A 19902-nucleotide genomic window follows, 5' to 3' on the forward strand; every position below is an offset into this window, starting at 1 on the left:
TTTTTTTTTTTTTTTTTTTTTTTTTTTTTTTTTTTTTTTTTTTTTTTTTTTTTTTATTTCCAGATGTTCTACTTTGATTTTTCTTGTGAAAAGTGTGCTTTTGTAATTTTGATTTTCTGAAGTTTACATTCAGTTTTTGATTTCAGATTGCACATTTGGATGAAATAAACTGCTTTCTAAGTTTACATTTGTATAATAAGTAAAAGAATGACTCTACCAACGTGTTAAACTTAAGAGAGAAATGTCTTACTATAACACAGGAACTCTTTAGATATAAGGCAGTACCATTAAAGACAGTTTAACCTGGTCTCTGATCTATAGTATCAGCTCTCTGTATATTTGAAATATGGGAGTTGGATAAATAGGGAGCACACTATGGAAAAAGATACTTTTCATCATGAGCTCAATTATTACCAAATAAACTAAGGTTCGTTATTGTTCATATGCCTTCCTGTGTGTTTAGAGGTTCAACGACAAAAACTAGCTGTGACATAAGTCCTTTAAGAGCTAAATTTACAGCCTGGCTTAAAATTCCAAACAAAATACTTGAGGATAAACACTGCACTGTTACACTGTAGAAGATTTTACAAAAAATAAATGTTTTGCTTTCTATGCAAAAATATGGTTCTGAACCTGCAAATACAATTTCTTGCGAGTTATTTTAACTTTTGCAAATAAGACCATTAAAGGTAATGGGACTATTTGCGTAAGCAAAAAATATTGATGTGAAAAAGAAACTGTAGATTGCTTTTTAAGTTTGCTGTAGATACCAATGTAGTTCTAAAAGTTTCAGTTCTTGAAGAGTTATGCAAGATATGAGAGCATATTTTAAGGTGGAGAATATACTTTGCCACTGTTTCTCACAGTAAATGGGTTGTAAAGCATAAGAAGGCTTACTCAGAACTTTCTTGTGGCTTTCCAGATGTTTGTCTTTTACATGACAGAATCTCACAACAAACATAACCAGTTTTCTGGGCTGTCAGGAACTTGTAGAACAATAAAACCAGCAAACAGTTAAAAGTGCTGTCTTCAACAAAGTGCCTTGTATATTAAATTCTGTAAGAAGCAAGTTGATGTAAACGTTAATTTACCTCATATGTTTACAAAATTGTGACTAAATAAACTTTTTTGTACCACAGCATTGTCTCTTTAGATTAAATTTTCATGGTTGTGTAGATAGTCTTTTAAAATACTAACACAATGGAACAGTTAGTTCCCTCCCTTTACTCACACTGCTGCTTTCCTTCTTTATATGAAGTGCTCACTGAATTGCATCTGTTGCAAAACTGGATGCTGAAACCCGTCTCCGTGCAGAACTCCCAGTGGCTTCAAAGGAAGTTGACAATCCAGAAGACATGTGTGATCAAGACTCACTTGAGCAGGTGCAAAGGGTGAAATACTGCCTTCTGCCTTCTGCCAAATACAGGTTTCACCCTTGGCTCTTGCTTTGACACAGGAGTCCCCATTCATCTCATGTGGCGTGGTGTTGATAGGGGCTCCCATCTTTTCCCCAGTGCTGACTCACAACTTTGATCTATCCCTTTAGCTGAAATGTCATGAGACTGTTACTTGTAAATGCATGAAGGGAAAATGTGTCCTTATTGGGGATAATATGGGGTATCCACTGCTGATTTGAAATTTGCTGATTTGCCCCTTGTAGGGAAGTTCACAATTAAGCACACAGAAGTGCAACCCAATTTTGTACTGAAATTGTACCATGTACTAAAGGCGATTTAGTCTAAATGTTGTACAGTCCTGTGAAAAGGCCAGGTCCAAGTTTCCAAGAAGTTTTGCTTTTGAAAAGCGGCAATGTGGGCAATACTAAGTAACTCTTCCAGAAGTGTTAAAATAAGTATGAAGGTTTTGTAAAACTTTATTTTATATGAAGCACTTTGACGGACCTGGCAGGTCAGGATAGTTTCTTGCCCAGTAGCACTGAGTGCTTCTGTCTCGTGTGAGTACTGTCAAGCATATTTTGGATGCCTCCTGTGCTCAGGCAATGCTGTTTCTTCTTTACATGATGTATCCATATGGTAAACAAGATTGTTCATCATCTCTCATGACTGGCAGAGGTAAAGCAAGCTGACAGGTGTATAATATGGATAGTACTAAGATTGTGCTTTGCTGTAATAAGCTAAGGAAGAAAGTGCACAAAGCTGTATTGCTGAAGAAAACTCACTTGCCTTTGACCAAGAGCACTTTTTGTTACAAGTGTATCTTGCATGCTTTGTGTTTAGATTAATGTTCCGCAGTTTTGTCACTTGAAAAACAGTCAGAGTACTCCCAAGGGAGCTGAGAGCATCAGCTGGTGCAGGCACAGGTCAGTCCTGGACTCTCCCTCCCTTAGGACACAGCCATGCTGCTGTCCCCTTGCATCCACTGTCTCAGAGAATTTCTGGCTGGAGTATGAGACATGAATGTTGCTACTCTTGGTCTCTGAAGGCCTGTGTGATGGTGTGGGTACCTATTGCTGCCACACTGAGCAACGTGGCTTCATGTGAGCTTGTGGAGGAAGGTTGAAAGGTTTGCCCCTCTCATCCCCAGCTGTGTCATGGCACCCTGAAGATCCTGATGGTAATGAGAAGAGGTGTACTGGGGGGAACCCTAACCTGCTCCAGTAAATCTCTGAACAGTTGTGCTGAAAGCCAAATGAGGAGCATTCCACACACTCTTGTACTGCTGCTGCTGTCCCCGGGGATTTGGCACAAGAATAATCAGCTGGGCTTTAGTAAGCATTTTCACTGTGCAAATGGGATTTAACTGACCTCATCAGTGCTTTCCCACTCTTTAGCTGGAATAGGAATGAAAGCAATACACATTGCCTCCCAAGGAAACAGATTTCAGCTAGTGAGGTCTTAATAGGTCTGACATTTTGATCACTTTTGGCAACTGGATGTGCATCAAGTGTAACTGTTTTTGTGTCTATTTTCAGTGGACGATAGAGTAAGCAGATGCTTATCCAAAATCACAAAACAGGAGAGAGAGTCTTCTCATAAAAATGGTCTAGGAAGACTGTGGTTTTATGTCGTAGTCCAGGAAAATAGAGTATTTGAGGAAATATACATTTTAGCACTTGTGGGTATGTGATATTAAGTCAGAATTACAGGTATCATTAATTACTGTTACTGCGTTAGTAGGACAGTTGGATCGCACCAGCTGTTCTTCACTGTATAAGGTTTATTCATTTTTATGGAGAGATTAGTAGTACATAGCAACAAAATGCTCTCCTTCATGGGTAATTACTTCCTTTTTCTTGTGGTATTCAATCTGTGTATCTTTGAGTGACTAGCTGTAGTACAGTGTCTGTCAGAACTGTTTTAGTTCCTAGACAAGGACATTCAATATGTGGGCTTTTGCCATACCTTGTTCTTAAGGGTGACCCTCTGCACTTGCAGCGATGACTACAGATGTGGTTGAGGTGCCTGGTGCCACGGAGAGCGGTGGTGAGCAGACTAACAACAGCTGCCCAGGCTCGCTGCGTTTGCATCACTAATGTAGCCATTAACCTATGTGTGGTGGGTCCCTTTTATCAGCCAGATCCCTGTCAATTTAGAGCTTGTCTCCTGAGAAGAAAAAAAAAAAAAAAAGAAAAAAGGAATAAATACCTGCAGTTCTTCATCCTTTTTATTTATTTGTCCCATGATAAAATATATTAAATATATATTAAAATGTCCAGACCTTTGCATTTCTAGGCAGTATGAGACATGGCTTTTTAAAGAGTTTCTATGCTATATAAAGGATATTTTTGAAAATACAAAGTGCTTCACAAGGTCAAACTCTCAAAAACCCAACACATTTTTCACTGGGATACATTTTTCTTGCGTTTGCATAGGATCCACCAAAGTCAGTTAACTGATGGAGTAAAGTAAATAAACCCTTATTTTCCACATGAGAATAAGGATTGCATTTCTATACTCCTTAAATAAATGAACACTAAAAAGGGAGAGCAAACATTTGTCAGCTATCATATATCTCACTTCCCTGTTTGAGAAGATTAAACTTTCTAAAGATTTTGGCTTTAAGGAATGTTGTGGTCTTCTGAGCAGAGACTAAGGGATAATTATGGTTGAACTATGCTGCCCCACAGAGCAACCTACTGTTTGCTTTGCATGTCTTATGTAGTGGGGTTTGCTATGTAAATTCTGCACAAAATGCAGAAGTAAGCAGCTAAGGATGTTCTACCTAAGCAAACTCATCATGTTTGGATTATAGATACTCTGAGGGGAAAGAATCGTTTTAATCATGAGAGAAAAACCTGCAGCAAAGCTGACCTGGTTGAGGTACCAGAAACACACATGGCTGATTTTCTGTCTTTGTCTATATCCTGTAGTCTTTTAAACTCTCTACTCAGTTAAAATTATAAAGCCCAGTGCTTTGAGAGCAAAATTCTTGGCCAGGAATCTACAAAATAATTCTCACATTTGTCTGTGAATGTGACTGTACTAGTGACTGGAGCGTTTTGGGATTTTGCAGCATGGAGAAGGATGCAGTCTGCACCAGCCTCTCACTGTGGCCTGCATGAGAACTATGTGTCTAACTTTTGGGATGTATTTTCAAAAGCTCTTTTTGTTGTCTTTATTGTTTAAGTCTTTGTTGTTTACATAGGTGAACCCTCTTCTCAGCGTATCTGTGGCGGTAGGTAGAGCTGCAAGTGTCTGCCTGTTGGCCTCCTCCATCCCATTCTCCTCACAGCAAGCAACATCACTACTTCAGAATAAGCTGGTGGCACAGGTTACTGCTGATTCATCCAATCTGTGTGGCTTAATTAAGGTTCAGAACTTCCTCAAGACTAGGAAGAAATTCTTGTCTTCCCGTGTAAGATAAAACCATAAAACGTGCATCAACAGTTCTGGCATTGTCTGTCGTTTTGTGTTGCTTCCCTGCTATGAAAACCCAAATGTCTGGGGGTCTCAGCACTGTCCCTGCTTCTGTTGGCCTGGTCTGTGACATAAAAGGTCATCATTGCAAAATAACTGTTGACACTAAGGTCAGACGACATTCAGAATTACTATTTCACAAATGATCTTGGGATTTCACATCAGAATACAATATCTGTTCACATATTCTTCATGAAACAAAGCCTGAGAAATTTCCTTTAAAACATTTTGGATTAGAGAAACAAAGAGATGACAATTTTGGAAGAAATATATCATTCTGAAATTTAGTTCTTTTTTTTTCTATTTTAGATTATTTTAAAATTACCTCGCAGCACATGAAGGGTAGTGTGCCTCAAGTAGCGTCAAACCAAACAAAGTGGAGGTGGTGGTGATGAGGTGGTTTCTAAGTTCTTCTCTTTAGGCACCTAAATTCCACAAATAGTTGTATTTTAAACACTTAGTTGTTATTTTGAATCTTATTCCTTCATCCTTGAGTTCCAAGCTTTCATACCCAGAATGCTGAAGTGCCATCTCTGTAGATGATCCAGATGGGAAAATAATTTCATTGCTGCCTGTAAGTTGCTTGCCATCCATGTATAATGGAAAAGCTTGTGTATTTGCTTAGATGTTGAAATCTGTTACAGCTAAAGCTGTGACCTAACTTTCTAACAAAGTTTTGTATATCAGGAATTCCTCTTCCCTACAGCTGCTACAGCAAGTCATGCATGACACTAAATGTGCATTACAAGTTTTTTGGTGTATAAGAGAAGTGCAATGATCTGCATGTAATTTGGGCAGCTGTCTTTATTTTCAGCTGAAAGAATTCTCTCAGTTGCAACAACGTAAATCCAGTATAACTCCACAACACTGGGGTAACACAGATAAGACTTCCTTTGTGTTTAGATGACTGCAGTGAGCAAGATCAATTGCAGAAAGAATAGTTCTTTTTTAAAAGAGAGACCTGCAAGTTTAGTACATAATGGGCCAAATTAATCTCTGCTCTAAATACACTCATTTCAGTGGGGTTGCAGCAGGAATGAATTTAGCCTGAAGCAACTTTACAATAACTCATATATAAGCATGCACAACTAAATGTATTACACTTTGAACAAACTCAGCATTGTCTGGAGCACAGTTGGTCTGCTGAACCACTGAAGTTAGGAGCTAGCCATTGTGTGTTGAGTTTGTTTAGATAGTACCATTTTTGTTCAATTGGCTACATCCGCGGTATTTTAGTGACAGCAGGAATGTTCCCTCTAGCTACAAAGTGACATTATGGCTGTCAGTCACGATTTTTATTCTGGGATGTGTATGCCTTAACCCTTTTGCACTTCAAAACAAAATTATAACCAAATATAGAGAAAGAAATAGTTTCACCAATTTTGAAACATTTGAGTTTAACTCTTTGAGTTACTCCTTTAATTCAAAAGGGGTTGAAATGCTCTTATGGAAGAGACCTCATAAGTAACAGAAGTAGTCAGAGTGTGAAAAATAAACCAAATCAGATCCAGAAAGTATTAACTCAGCTTTAGAGAAGTTAATGTAACATTAATTTTCTTCTGGTTTCAGGCTTGATGTCTGTGTAGTTTTCAGTTATAAATGTTATCGTACCAGACGTTGCTACAGCTGCAGAGTCCCTCAGCCCGTAGTGAACACAGTGCTTTTAGAGATCATTGTCTGTTCAGACTCCACCAAAGCAACACACAGGCTGAATGTTCTAAGCAATCATTATCTGTCAGAGTTGCATAAATGCCTTTTGCTTCTTCATGTTTCGCTTTTTTACACTATCATGTGCCATGACCAAGAAGAGTTTGGCTTTATCATGTTGTAACTACCTTACAATCAGTTTTAGGGTTCTATTACATCCTCCCCTAGCCTTCTCTTCACCAAGCTAAATAAGCTTTTCTCCCACAATCTCTCTTTGGGACTCCGGGGCTCCTGACCATCTTGACTGACTCTTGCTGGGCCCTCTCCAGTTTCCACATTCCCCTTGAACTGACAGCCATAAAAGTGAACATGGTATTCCAGGTGTGGCCTTGCGGGTGCTCTGTAAAATCAAGCAATTTTTCCCCATTTTCCTCCTTGGGAAGATGATTCCTGGGGCAGCTGCAGCATGACAGTGAGCATTCAGAGAGGTGTGCAGTTAGGTTTCTGCTGGAACAGAAGCGAGATTTCTCATTTACAGGTAGATTTGAAGTAGCCCTTTAAAAAACTTCAGCAGTAAGAAGTCAAAAACAAGTGAATCCATAAAAGTGTGCATGAGCGAGTTTTTATTGTGTCATGGCTAAGGCCAGACTTGGACCTATTTGTGCTGTTCTTAGCAATAATCTTTGCACTTAGAAGAATATAATCTTCTATGCTGTGCACTGTCCATTTTCCTGCATTGTCTATCAACTGTCCTGTATCTCCTCTTGGGTTTATTGACTGTGAGTGGTGGTCGTGGTGGTCAGATACCCAGTTGCCACCTTATCAGATATAGAGGCTAAGGTCTGGCTGAAGAGCTGACTATGGCAATGTGAGGTCAAGTGCAGACCTGGCAATTCTGCTTTTGGCTTGATGGGGTGGGGACAGAGGATGTGGCTGCAGAGGTTCCAGTAGGCCAAGGGTGATTTCCATTTTTGCTTAGTTGGCTGCTCTAAGAATAAAGGCGTGCTTATCGCTTTGCATATTTATAGGTTTCCTACAGCAGCATGGATTATAAATAACTAGGGATCTCGGGGCAACTTTCAACAGCAGAGAGAAAAGAAGTTTATTCTTTCTCGGAGTTTAAAAAGTTGCTGCCTGTGATGCTTTTTGCATGATTAGAGCTGCAGCCACAGTGTCTGTGGTTCAGCAGATCTGTTTGGACAACTTTCTCACCCTCCCCCCCCGCTTTTTTTTTAGTACCATTAACTTTCAGGTCTTTTCAGCACACTGAGACAATCTTGCCCAAGGTTTAGTCTTATCTTTGCAATGCCAGACAATATTTACAGTATTTTCTTGCAACTTGCAACCCAAGATGATTCTTGGGACTTCTCTGCATTTTTGTCTCACACATTTGGAGCTTGGCTGGGCAGTAAGAAGGGGGGGTGTGCTAAGGAGGGTTGATACTTTGGGAATACTCCCTTCAATGGAAAGGACCACACTGGCAGGGACAGAGACAACATGCCATAAAGCTTGGGACACTACTATTAGTGACTGCAGTCTCTAGTCATGTAGAAATCCATCAAGGAATATAGCCAGGAGATGTCTTGCTGTCCAGAGATCCTGGGAAGCTGTGATACTGCTGACTGTGGGGTCAGGGTTAGTTGTTTGTCCACCTAAGGAAATGTCAGAGCCTCAAACCTGGAGACTGGGTTTATGGAGTCTTTAACCTTGGTGCTGGTTCTGGACGCTGGCGTTGGCAGTCAAGGCACTGATGCCATTGGACAAACTCCTCAATCTTTAGGGAGAGTTGGGGTGATAGGCACTGTGACTGGCATGACAGAGCATTGTCTTTGCACTGCTAAACCTTTTTCCCTTGGTGTCTTTACTCCTTGACATGCTGGAAGGAGAGGTAAACTCCTGTCCCCGTTTTCGACCGGCCACTGTCGGCACTGTGACTGAGGGACCTCTTACCTTTTATTTTTATATTTTCACAAGAACATTTTAATGGCAGTGCTGCTTTCTGCAGTACAGAAGGGCTCTTACTGGTTTGGTTTTTCTAAAACTTGACTTTGCGTATGTGTTAAGAGGTTTTAAAAAAAGGCACAATTATGAGAAGCAACCAGCACTGGACTGAGATTCTGGGTGAGGCTGCTGAGGAGCCCTTAGAGAGTGACATCTGAGGATGTTCCCAGCCTGCTCAGTCCCTCAAGAGGTAAGAGGTCACTGCCTCCTGGCTTCACAGGAACAGCTGAAAATGTCACACTGACAGATTTCTTTAGAAACCTTATCTAGGCTATTCTTTTTGACTCTTGCTGTAACTTGGTGCTTCTTTCTCCTCCCTTTCCTGGCCACACATGCTCTGCAGTATCAACCCTTTACAATTCTTCCCTCTCCTCCTGCTTTTCTACCTTCACCTTAACAGCACAGAGCTAGTCCCACACCCCCATCCTTCTCTATTTATTGTGGCAACCATCATAGCCATTCCCATTTGTGTCACACACACATTCCCATTTCATCACATTTTTGTGATGTGTCCATCTCTTCCCCGCGTTCTCCTGCTGTCTCTGTGACACCCAATTAATCTCTAAAAATGTCACTGCTGGCTGCAACATTCCCCCGTGCTGCTCTTTTTAGCTTCTTATTCCTCCAGATAAACATCTCACTTTTCCACGAGTCTTTTGGCTCACTTCTCAAACTCTCCTTCCATCAGATTTGTTTTTTCTCGCAAAGGTTCTTACCAGTCCCCGTGTAATATAGCCCAACTTCTCCCATTTTCCAGCTTATATTTCTGCTTCCCCTACTAAATAACTGTCAGAGGTGTAGTTTGTCTTCTCCATTTGCACAAATGGTCCCTTGTCCTCTCCTGCCCAATTCCTCATTCTTCCTCACCACCACTCCATCTCAACCCATTCTCTTACTCTATTTGCCTATCCTCAAGCTCTTTCCCCATTCACAACAAGATTTAGCACATTCCAGCCTATAAGAAAGAAAATCTTTGGTCTTTACTTTGATGTCTGTCACCTTCCTGTATCTTGAAGTTCAGCCACTGTAGCTCAGAATTTGTGCTTTTTTCCCCAAAAAATTGCTTTTTTCCCCCTATCTCAGTCTTGCCTCCCTCTATCTTCCTTCCCGACAGCTAACTCACCACAAACATCATGCTGCCTTATAGAATTTCTGTTGTCTTTACTGTCTTCTGCCTGGCCAAAGCCCAGAGCTGGTGCTTCCCACTTACACTCTCCAGCCCCTCAGAAGTCATGCTCTTTTTGAAAACTTTTTTTCGTTTTTCTTTCTGAAGTTCCTTTGTTTTCTCCTTATTCTCTGCCTACTCTGCTAGTCTGTCTTCCACTGTACTTTCATCTCATTTCTCTTGCAACTCTTTGTAGGACTTTCTTGGGTCCCTTCTCTCAGTGTACCACTATTCTCTTTACAGACCATGGGTTTTGGAGGAACTTCTTACAAACTTTACTATCATTTCCTTGAGGCTATCTTAGATTCCCAGAGGACTTGACAAGCTAAAACCTCAACCTGTTAGATACATAATTTTGAAGATGATCATCAGTTCCAGCTCAGCATAGCCAAAAGAGACAGTTTATGACCTTCACAACCATGTGTTTGGTCACTCATTGGGCATTATCTGGGTTCCATTTTCTGTGGAGATTTCTCTACACATTCTTACAGCTGGGCCTACACTGTGGGTAATACAAGGACTGCTAAGGGTCCTTCTGAATTATATTTCTAATATATGGACTATGTGAAGTTGTATCATATTAGAGCCAATCCTCTAAGCTTTTTGTGTCATCTTGTGGGATATTGTTACTGGTGCTACCCCTGTGCTCAGAGTCTGCCTGAGCCTGGCTTCCAGCAGCTAACATTGTTGAGCTGTGTCACGTCATCAGCCAGTCCACATCCTCTGCCACCCTGGGCACCTCCCCAGGCACTGGGCAGCGTGTGGAGCAGATTAACCACCTGAGGAAGAGTGAACCAAGTCACAGGAGCATCTCACCAGAGGTGGTCTTCTCAAGACCTTGAGGGCAATTAGTGGAACATACTGTGCTTCAAAAATATTCTGGGAGGTATCATTACCTATGCCAGGTGCTGGTGCCTATATATTATATTCATTAGCTACTGACATGCAGGACCACTGTGCCAGGTTCCTGGGTCTTGCTCACTAGGGTGGGTGGCAGCATCAGCCCTGTAAAAAAAGTTAAACAATCTTTTCTGCTGACTGAGTTGCCAAAAGCTAGACCCTGTGAAGGCCCAGCAAGGAGTTTTCAGGATAATAGCAATTTCCATGTTCTGGTAGAAGTCAATGTTGATTTCTGCTTCTAAATTGCCTCCAGCTTCTTGAAAACCCTGCTTTTAAATCTGCTCATCAACACGTAAATATGAGTTACTTACAGAATTGAGAGATCAGTTTCCCTTAGGAGCAGGAGCTACTCAGCTTTTTTCTAGAAGTAGCCCTCATGTAAACATGCTTACATACTGATTTAGCTTAATGCTACTGTGAACCTTCCCTTAGCATGATTCTAAGCAGAGTTTCATAGGTAATTTTTTTGTTAAAATATAGCTTGACAGATAACTGTCTTAAAAGGTGTAAACTTAAAAGGTGCTTGTGTTGCACTCCATAAAGTCAGTCATGAAAAATGAAGCAGGGCCATGCACATTAAATATCTCACAGATAAATACACATGATGAAGAGATCCAGACATAGAAACCTGCTTGGTTCTGGGACAGATTCCAAGGACAAACAGAGCACTCTGCCTGTAAAATAAAATATTTCTTCCTGATATGTTGTCTGGTATCATCCAGACATGGCAGATTGAAAGTGTATTTTACCATCTTCATGTCTCATAAATGTGGTTTTTCTTTTTCCTTGCATGAAATGCTTAATGAAACACTGAGTCCTTGAATTAACTGTTGTTCTGGTTCTGGTCCCCAGGTTATTTTATTTAATTCTCTCAGCCATCTCTGCACTCTGCTGCAGTCAACAGTGTTGACACATCCCCACACACTGGAATCTGCTCACTTCAGGATGCTTATCTGCCTGCAGCAGGAGCCCCGTTGCACTGAAGCCCTGTGCCACAGTGTCTCTGGCCAGATTTTCCACTAACTGTATGTTGGGTCTTTCTGCATTTTCACCCTCCCTGATCGTAGGGCAGATCAGTGGGTATCTTACTGCCTCCCTGGAAAAGGGCAGGCTTGCAGAATACATCCATGCTTGACTTATAAACATTTTGTACTAGAAAAATAACAAATTCGTATCTGTGATATGCAAAGGGAACTTGCTTAAATTTAACTGTTTCCAGCTACTGACAAAGAATAACTTTTGGCTGCAGGGAGTCCCAGCTGTGCTCCTCACCAGGATTTTATTCCTCTTCGATGTTGCACACAGAGCCCTCCATCCAGCACTTGGCTAGCGGGATGGTCTTTTGGCTGCCAGTGGTCACTGACTTTCTCAAGCTCTACTTTTCAGGCTCAGATGCCTAATTTTTGCATGTAAGAAATGAAGACAGAATTCTGCCTTTCAGTGTCAAAGCTGCAATCTGTTGGCTGTCCTTATGTACGCACCAAACATGGATAACTCTGAAGAGGAGACCTAAAGGGTTAAATATAATGTGCAGAGTAGTCACCAAGCAACTATTTTATCTTCTGTGTTCAGCACTGTGTTATCATTGTGCTGCTCAGAGATAGGCATGAACGACACAGTGAAGTGGGCCCAGGAAGCGTAATCAGCTTCATGTCCCTTACTCCTGCGAGTTTGTCTGCTCTGTTTACAAGAAAAACTGCAGAGCACAGGACACCAAGCCAGAAAAGCACATTCCGAGTATCAAAAATCCAACTGATTGTTGGCTTGACTGAACAATTTTCTCTATGTCCGAGTTCGTGTCAGAAGGTGAGGAATTGCAAACTGTTGGCGTGTGACAGCCCAGCATTTCTCAGGAGGGCTAGCTGGCCGGAGTAACCTTTTCTAAAAATGACCTCTTGCCAAGACTAGATTCACAATGCAGGCAAGCTTTGATGCTCACTCCCCTTCTTAAGAAATAAGTGTAGTACCTTACTTTTATAATGACTTTTCTCCAAAGTGATTCCGTAGTATTTTAACGCTTTGTGTTCTGTGTTAATGCCACAGCTATGAAACCTCACTTGTCTTAGCAATGCCTTCACGTGACCCTTGAGAAAGTCCTGTCCCTGTCCAGTATCTCCCTCATCCCATCTGCAAAAGGTGGCCATGACATTCATCTGCTTTAAAAAGTGCTTTCACATCTGCAGATGAGAAGCTTTATGTTGTACAGAGATACTTTTACCTGCTGGAAAGGAGGCAAATTTTTGAGTATGGGCTATGGTAATTAGTATAAGCTTTGCCTGATGCACAAATGTACAATAATTCTTAAAATTAAGCAAGTGTGACTTAGCAAATTGAATATAATGGGCAAAATACTAGTCTCCTGGAAAACAACCTATGAAAAAATTATTTATTTCTAATTATAACACCGCTGATTCTATATATCACTTCATCCCTTACTACAGCTCTTAAAATTCCTGCCATGTGTCTATGGCTTCACTAACCAGCTAAGGACATCTCAAACTGTCCTATACAGTTCCATGACAATTACCACAATTGTCTTTCATCTGAATTATGTGTCAACAAGTCCCTAAGATACAAGCCAGGGTAATTTTAGAGGAAAGTCCCAAACTGAGGAAGAATTTGAAGACCTGCCATGAGCAACAGTTGTTCAGTGTAACAAAGAAAGTACCGAAATGTGACTGATAGGGGTATTGTCACATGGCAAAATGAGCTCAGAAGCAAACTCTGTACTTCTCCAGGCTCCTTTTGTCCATTGTGAGAAGGAAACTGCGGTGTGTTATCTGTGTTAAATGTTTTTTCATGCACTGGAAAATACTAAGAAACTTTCCACGTTTTGAAAGACTAGATTTTGTGGGATCCATCAGGCAGTGAGATTTTATTTTTGAGGACTCCCCATGTTTGGTGTAAAAACCAAGTGCAATGTCTTCATGAAAGTGGGACAACTAATGAAAGCAAAAGGAGCTTATGGTCGTGTCTCAGGAGGCTACTGCTGAAAGTGCATTGCAGAATCAGGAGAACAATTTTTATGATGTCCTTTAATTGATTCTGCATTCCTGGGCTGTCTTTTGGATCCTATTAACTCTGCACCAGAATCTTTCAGTGGGAAATATCTACCTATGGTTGGTTTCAGAAAGCAATTGCAGATGTTTGCATCTGTTTTTTGGAGGACGTCAGGAAGTGGAAACCAAGCGCTTTGGATTAGGCTTGGACATGAACCAGACCTTGGACAGGACGGCGCTGGGATTGGCAGGACTGGGAGGAGCCTCTGGGCTGTGAGGGCGACTCCATCCAGCCTACAGCAACAGAAATGGTGCCCAGCTGTTCATCTCTGCACTTCTGTGCAGATGTTGACAACTTGTTGACAGTGTTAATGAAAAGGTCAAGCACCGAAAGTGCATCAGCACTCAGTCCTTCACTCTTTCTCCTCTGTTACGCCACCTGAGATCCCAGCTGGAAGTACTCTGGACTAGTGTGGATGGAAGAGGATGCTTCTGATCTGTTGAGGAGGAGGACTTTGGCATCATCAAATTGCTTTCCCCCACAGAGACAGCAACTTTCAGCTTTGATAGAACACTTGAGGTGGAAGGGTTAGGGAATAAAAATGCTTTTAGCATCTTATTAGGAAATTATTTTGGCATTGGATTCAGATGGTAAAATATCATGTTTCCTTTGATGCTGTGCCACATAGAGGGCATTGGAGATGATGTCTCCCAGAACAAACTAGCAGTAGATGTTGCACAGATCTGACTGGTATGCTACAGCTACAGGCTGATGTTCAACTAGAATATAAAGAGATGCTGAGAGATACAAGGATGGATGATGCAAAGTTTGAGAGATTCAAAGACACTGAGAGATGCAATGATGAGAGATATAAAGACAGAACCAGTGACAAGTTGGATGCCAGCACATGAGGTTTTGAGTTTATGTTGTGGCTCCTGCCCAGAAAAGAAGCTGCTTATTTCAGGTTTACTTTAGAGAAAATGAAAAATTATTCAAGTGAGATAAAAAGTAGTATGCTGTAGCATTTTATAATTTTACAATTTTATCATATTATAATTTTATCATTCACATACCTAAATTTCATTTAACACTACTGTGTTTACTAGATTGGCCTCATGCAGGTTGAAAAAGAAATGTCTAAAACTGGTAGAGGCAAAGCAGACAACGTCATTAGGGCTCTTAGCTCAGGCTGTCCTGGCACTTTGCACTGATTTACTTAAATATCAACTCCACCATCTTTTTGTTCATAGACTATATACAGGATATTTGCTACAAGATATTTGCTCTTAGGTTTCCTGAGAAAATAAACCTCGTGCCCTTTTTCTAAACTGTTGATATCTTTCAATTTCTCAGTTGCTTTTACTTGTTGGTTTTTTTAATACACTCTACAATGTCAACCCCCAAACAAGGCCCTGAATTCCTTTTTGCTTAAAGAAGCACATGAGGTCACACACAGCTTTTGTAGGGTGTCTCCATCCTGCACCAGCCTGGGTGGAGGTGTGTTGGAGTCACTTCAACAACACATATTCAGAAAAAGATGACTTGCTGTGGTCAGTAAGGAGGCAATTAAGCCTTCAGCCTTCAGCCCTGCCATGAACAATGTTTTTTTCTATGTAATAGTCTCTGCAGTTTTTGCAGTCTTACTGATCCATCCTCTCAGATGTTTTATATGTATTATATATTTATATGTATTTATATTTTCTGATGCTTTATATGTATTCATATTGCCAAGAAAATAAATAATTATTCTGACTTTCAGAAGGACCTACCTGTTGAAGACCTTAACAAGATTTTGTAACTAATTCTGTCTGGTTTTGGTCCTACCTGGCTTTTCTTTGTACACAAACTGGAAGTCCGTGTTGTTCTTCTTTTCACACCTTGGAAAAATAGTCATGAATCTACCTGATATTTAAGTATGCTTATAGTTCCACATGGGCTGCCTAGGCTCCTACTTTTCTCAGAAAATGGCAAGGAACAATGATAGTCCCTTTCCTAGAAAATCTGTGTATTTCACTCCTCCCTCCCTGCAGAGCTGTTAAACCCCTGCTATGACTTCTGAAGGGCTTACTCAGAAGTCCAAGAACAGTTCACAGTAAAGCCCAGATCAGGCCATCAAATGCAGAGGATGCCTGGATTGGGGAACCGCAAGTAGCTTTCTAAAGTTCCAGCTACAAACCTATCTCAGAGCTCGAACATACAGAAGGATAGTTATCAGGTCACATCTTTTATTCCCACATCCGTGTGAAGGGCAGAACACGTCTCATCCAGCACTGGTTGCCCAAGTGACACATAGCTGATCCATCCCATTAAAGCAGGTTCATCCAGTAGCCAGTGGGGAGACAGTGGAATTTCCAGATAATGATTTACTCCTCTGATTTCCCAGTGTATGACAAACTCTCTCTTTCTCCTGTCTTTTCCTCTGGTAGGTGCTTTCCTAAACCAGGGCAGAGGTATCAGAAGCACCCAAGGGCTAGCGGGCCGTGACATGAAACCCACTCAGTTCCCACACAAGGTATGGGACTTCAGTGTCCATTAGGAGAAATAAAACATTTTTCTGAGCAATCCTTTTTAAGGTTATATTTATCTAATAAGTAATTCCTTTCTCTTACACATTTGTTTGCTTGTTGTCATACAATGACCACAGTTTTAGTGCTTTGCATCAGTTATGAGGCTTCACAGGCATCCTTCCTGCCATTTAAGCTGTTCATACCACTTTTATTAATTGCTGTTTTGCAAAGGTCAGAGGTTCAAAAGACACTGATATCACATAATGTCCCCACATAACATCAGCAGAATAGAGCTGATCAAGAGCAAACCAGCTGGATGTGAAGGCCATGGTCACTGTATGGACATACTTGTGAGGGTACCTACAGAGCAATAAGATGTTTTTATCTGACAAGCGTGTGCTGATGCAAGAAGATGCCAACGCTGAATGATCAAGCCAAGCTTTTCTAGTTTCTCATGGAGTTTGTAAACGTCTACTCACATGAACAACATAATTCTTGCTCTTGAGGAGGTAACAAGAATAAATTGCCAGGTGTCCTCTGACATTTCTCTTCCTCCAGCTTCAGAGGGCAACACCTTGCCTCAAACATTAGTTCTCCTGGGAGCTTTGCAGGAAGACAATGTTGCATGCTAATTACCCAAAGAATTAAAAACTGTTGTTGCAGCTTTGAGTTGTTTAGGACTTTTTTTTGTCCTTGACTGATCTTCCCTTTAGTTCCTTTAGTCCTTTCCAATTTTGTGTTTTTAAACATGACCATTTAGATGGGGCACTGTATTGCAATGTTATAGCAGTATTGTCTTTAGTTCAGCAGAAATCGTGCAACTCCAGGATATGGGAAACTGCGGACGTGATCTGGTAACACACAGCAGTATTCCTTTCTGGTTGACCTTAATTTCCCTTTCCTTCTAGCAGAGTTGTGTGAGAATGTTTCTGACCCAAGGGCCGCATTCTGAACTCCTGTTGCTGTCATCACTATAAGGGAGACAGAAATCAATGAAGTAGAGAAAGTACTATGGGCACAGCAATTAGCAGCTGCATTCCTCATTCCATCTATGTTTTTTGCGGTCTTGTCCCTCAAGTGCAGAATGTTGCACCGTGCTCTTGCCAGGTATTCATAAAATAATGGTAGAAAGGGGATCACATCAAAAAAAAAGCTTGTATGAAAAAGGCAAGTGATATATAGCTGACACATGAGTCATATTTTCTGGCTACAGATTTCCTGCTGTGCAGCCAGGCCCATGTTCATCTTCTCCAGTAACTCCTGTTTCACCATGGACATCAGCACTTTCCTGTCCCCAGGGAAGACAGTATTTGCCTTGGATTTCAGAGATTTCATATCCTAACCTGATGCGATTATTTCCTCTGTGAATTTTGGCACACACGTGAATGTTAATTAGTAGCAAACCTTGTAAATATACACTTCAAAGTATTTGATTATAGTCAGCATCAAAGACATCAAGGATTTAGGGGAAATTTTCCATATATAATGAGCATAGGAGTGATTTTATGGTTGTGGAACTAAAGACTCAAGCACAGGTTTAGGCTCCAACTTTGCTGCAGATTCCCTGTCCAACCTGAGCTCAGTCATTCACTCTCTTTCACTGCTCATTGTTTGGAAATGTAGAGAATTAATGCTTTTTTCTTTCCTTCTCTGTTTCTCTCTTGCACTTTGTCACTGCAGTGTATTGTTCCCTGTTAGACACTCAGCCATGGTATACCTCTTCCAAACTTAAATTTCCCTGTTCATATACTTTCTAAACCATTCCTTACAAAATTATTTTACAGCAGAAGTCGTAAAGATTTTTTTTTTGGCCAGTTTTTGTCTAAATCAATGCATTTTAAACCTGTGAAACCAATAATGTCCTCAGGTTCCAGTGATACACAGGGCCATGGGAGCAGTCTCCAGGACATTAGCCACATGTAGCTTTATAGCAACATTTAAATTTAAAATGTAAATATTTAAAATTTGATGATTACAGAGCAGGGTGAGGAGATGAGCAGTGCAGGTTCCTGCTCCAGAAAGCTGAGGAATCAGGGCTGTTGGGCAATGCAGAGGAGAAGCATTACAGAAGGCAGAAGAGATCATAGCAATGCCAGTGTGCTTCCAGCCAGGACTTCCAAGCAGTTTAAAAGGCCATGTAGAGAGACTGGATTTAATTTTATTATCAAACAAGTTAACCTGGCTGCTGTGTACTTGAGTAAAGTGAGTGCTTCCCACTGATATTCTCACTACCCCCTGCCAGGAGTTACTGACCCTTCCTAGTCCCATGAATTAAACTAGAGAAGAGATTGATTGAATTAATCGTATACAACTGAATATATTTCAGAAGTCACCTCTAGGATCCAGAGCAAAGGATCTGGAGTGGCTGGGCAAACTGGTCCCCACACTGGTGAGAGTGTTGTAACCATGATTTCTGAATGATTATAAGGCACTGGAATATCTCACCACACTCCCTTCAGGTACACTACTCTTTGACTGTCTTGAACACCCAAAATATTTTGTGATATGTAAATAGGAAACTGGATGGACAGTATAAAATGTGTCAAAATTGACAGTGTTTTCAAACTTCTCTGACATTTTGGCATGAAACAAATCCTATAACTTAACAAAATTATATTTAAATAACCATTACAAATAATTTTTTTATAGAATTGCAATGTAAATTTTTATATATACCTTTTTAATAACACATCTTGAATTCACTGTTTAAATTCTGCAATTTTTTTTAGCATAATAACCTGGTTTATTTTTCACTTGAGTTCAGAGATGCAGGTGGATACTGACTGCACAGGGGATGATTTCTTTTTTTTTCAGGGGATAAATCCTCATGTCCAGAAAAGACACTTGTTCTAACCAAAAGCATCTGGAAATACTTGCACTTATTTTAACTTTGGTTTTTCCTAGTTATCTGAAAAGATCACACTGCACTTGCTTAAACAAAACATTTAAAAATGCAGTTGTCATCTATTCTATTCCTCCAGTAGCCGAACACTTTATTGTTTTATAATAAATGGTGACATTAGTTCATATCATGTGATTAAAAAGGATTCATCACACATTAGAGCCCATAATCGCAGCCTATAGTCTCATTTTAACATTTCTCACTGGCATATCCTACTTGACCCTGCTTACTGCAGCACTTCTATTATGCTGTCTAAAAGGACAAGAGGACTGAACAGAAACAAAAATGCAGGGGTGAACATTGCTTTCACACTCACAGCTATGTGTTCAGTACTGTTATAGCTCTTGATGAATAGAAGAAATCTGGAGTTTGGCCAACGCCGCTTGATAGAAATCTCCATCTTCCAAAAAAAATGTCCTGATGTGTTTAAAATAAAGTAAGCAGTTAAACCAGTGAGCAAGAACTTTCTTTCACAGAAATATAGAGCACCACTCAAGACAACCTTATTTACTATGGTATCAGCTTCATACTTGATGCACTATCATCGTTTAGTGGTGTTTATTTTCTTTCTTGGCACACTGGTAATGTATGATAAGGATAATCAAAAGATCTTTTTGTCTAGGTTTATAAGAGGTAATGAAGTTTTGATGTATTGCTTAGGAAAGAAATCAAGCTATAATAAAACAAAAGTGTACCTTCATGTGCCAATTAATTCTGTTACACATGGCATGCTGATAACATCATGAAAATAGTTTTCATGTCTCTATCTGAGTGACACGAACAACTAAACCAGATCTTTCTTGTTTAACTCTTTTTGCTATATTTCTTTTAGGAGATGGGTACATCAAAACAATGTGAAAATAAAAGGTAGTGAGGTGCTGTCTGAAGCTGAGCAAAATAGCT

This window comes from Empidonax traillii, unplaced genomic scaffold, assembly GCF_003031625.1.
Source record: "Empidonax traillii isolate 1590-97213 ecotype Southwest subspecies unplaced genomic scaffold, ASM303162v1 scaffold9:size3134949, whole genome shotgun sequence".
NCBI lineage: Eukaryota > Metazoa > Chordata > Aves > Passeriformes > Tyrannidae > Empidonax > Empidonax traillii.